Source organism: Chiloscyllium plagiosum, chromosome 19, assembly GCF_004010195.1.
Source record: "Chiloscyllium plagiosum isolate BGI_BamShark_2017 chromosome 19, ASM401019v2, whole genome shotgun sequence".
Classification (NCBI taxonomy): domain Eukaryota; kingdom Metazoa; phylum Chordata; class Chondrichthyes; order Orectolobiformes; family Hemiscylliidae; genus Chiloscyllium; species Chiloscyllium plagiosum.
In genome coordinates this window covers 5,026,507-5,029,373 of record NC_057728.1, presented here as the reverse complement: position 1 = coordinate 5,029,373, position 2,867 = coordinate 5,026,507, and positions in this window count along the sequence as shown.

Below are 2,867 nucleotides of genomic sequence, written 5' to 3'. Positions count from 1 at the left end.
GGTCTGGGAGATGATGGTTTGGTGGTGGGAGGTGGGGTCATGGTCAAGGGGGCAGTAGGAGGGGGTATCTGCGAGCTGGCGTTTGGCCTCAGCGGTGTAGAGGTCGGTGCGCCAAACTACTACCGCGCCTCCCTTGTCTGCTGGTTTGATAGTGAGGTTGGGGTTGCAACGGAGTGAGTGGAGGGCTGCGCGTTCCGAGGGTGAGAGGTTGGAGTGGGTGAGAGGGGTGGGGGAGTTCAGGTGGCGGTTAATATCGCGGCAGCAGTTGGCTATGCAGAGGTCGAGGGCAGGTAGGAGGCCAGCACGGGGTGTCCAGGTGGATGGGGTGTGTTGGAGGCGGGAGAAGGGGTCGTCAGAGGGTGGAGGGGAGTCTTGGTTAAAGAAGTAGCCTCGGAGGCGAAGGCGGCGGAAGAATTGTTCGATGTCACGCCGCGTGTTGAATTCATCAATCCGGGAGCGTAGGGGAATGAAGGTGAGGCCTCTGCTGAGGACTGATTTTTCATCATCAGATAGGGGTAGGTCTGGAGGGATGGTGAAAACTCGGCAGGGCTGGGAGCTAGGACCTGGTGTGGGGCTGGAGCTGGGTGTGAGGGCGGGGTTAGGTCTGGGGACGGAGATCGGCGTGGGGGCGGGGTTGGGCGTATTTACAGTCCCCTATCACCCATTCAGAGCAATGCCATCCCAACCAATGGTTGTTTAAGAATAATGCCAAACTTTTTGCATCTGTTACAATGTGACTTCAGTCTTCCTTTACCCACTCCCATCACATCATTTTCCATTTCTTAGCTTACCTTTTAACGTTGTTTAGTCACATTGGTTAAATAGACTAATGTAATTTTAGTGGAGATGGAAATGTTTCTACAGTAGGTACTCCATATACAGTTTTGGATAACCAAATATGCACATCATACCTTGTTTATAATTGGGCTTATGCCCGAAATATCGATTCTCCTGTTCCTTGGATGCTGCCTGACCTGCTGCGTTTTTCCAGCAACACATTTTCAGCTATAATTGACTAATCCCTGATACACTGTGAGAAAACAGAATTTGATTTGGATGCAATGGTCTTCCCACTAAGTTAAGTGGCATGCTGATGATTTGCTGTTGAGTTTCATGTGTGAGCCAAAAACAGTTAATTGTGGTCCAAAGAACAATCAAATTCATGAAACCCGTTTTTAGTTGACAAAAAATATGCAGGAAAATTGTTATTTGCTATTGTTATTGTATTTTCAGTACCTAATTAAAATTTCCATCAAGTTATGCATGGAGCTAAGGTATAAAGATAGGTCAGGTGGGCAAAGAAATAGCAAATGGAATTCAATCCCGGAAAGGGTTGGTCATGTATTTGAGAAGATAAAACAAGGAAATAAATCATAGAATCTGTAGAGTGCAAAAGGAGGCGATTTGGTCCATCAAGTCTGTATCGACACTGGAAACACATCCCACCCAATCCTTGTAACCCCTATGCTTACCATGCTAGCCCACTTCACTTGCAGATCCTTGGACACTATTGGGCGATTTAAGTGAGCCAGTCCACCTAACTGTACATTTTGGTCTGTGGGAGAAAACCAGAGTACCCAGTGGAAACCCATATAGACACGGACAGAACATGCAAACTCCATACAGTCACCCAAGGCTGGAATCAACCTTAGTCCCTCGTGCTGTGAGGCAGCAGTGCCACCCCAAAATGGATTGTTGAAAAATGCACTAAGCGCCATCATTATAGCATTGTTACAGTTTGACTGTTTCCACAACCTGTCATTATCTCAGCGAGGATGGGCTGTAAATTCACAGTTTGATTACCACCTCCAAGAAGTCATTAATGGATTAACTGTTATCACAACTCACTGGGGTAGTGTATTGGAAATCAAGCCCTGCTATTCCTGATGTTGTCATAAAACTTAAAGATTTGAAGCAAGAACACAAAACTTCCTGATTTACATATCTTTTAAACCAAAGTTGACAGTATGGTTTCTGTACATAGCAAGAATGACTGTTTGTTTGTTTGTTTGTTAGAAATAAACACACTTTAATCCAGAAAGAATTATGAACTGTTGACCTATTATTCTACTCATTAAAAGCCTTCCCCTCCCCACTTATAAATTTCCACCTGCGTAAACATACATAGATACAGTTAAGAAAAGAATGGATGTGATGAACGGAAGGAAAAACCAGGAAGGGACTTCAGTGGCCTCAGTTCAGAGGGTCCACTGAGATGCTTCCTCAGTCCCATCAGCACATGCTGCTTTCCAACTCTGTCTCCAGATACCCTCACTGCTTGCGGAAGCTATATATCACATCAGCCACCAATGGAGAAACAAACTGGTGGTCTCCAAAATAGAGGAAAAATAGTGAGCCCGTGACCTTTATACACATACACTCTTTACCCCCCCCCCCCCCCAAACCACCGCCACTAAAATCTGTTCAGGTACCAGTAAGCCATTCACATAGTTGTTGTCAGGTAGAAGACCTTTATCATCGAGTAGTGGTCACCAGTTCACAGACTAATCAAACACAGCCACCCTTCCCAGTAGTACATAACCCTTGGCTCCAGCTTGTCTAAATTTCCCCCATTGCTTGAACAAATTGCAATGTAAATAGTACTTTTAATAATATCTAGTTACTCTGCTTTTTAAAAAGTTCAACTATCCTTGGTTTTTAAAACACCCTTTTCCCGATTTAAATTCACAATCAAAACTATAGAAAAATAATCAGACGTGATCTTTACACTGTCTTTAATTTGGATTGTGAATACAACTGTTTTAATAAGGGATTGAAGACTGTAGAGGATTTAAGTCTATTGAATGGGTTTTATAAATAAGTTTTTAATATCTTTCATCTGTAATGGATACTTACAGAAAGTATCT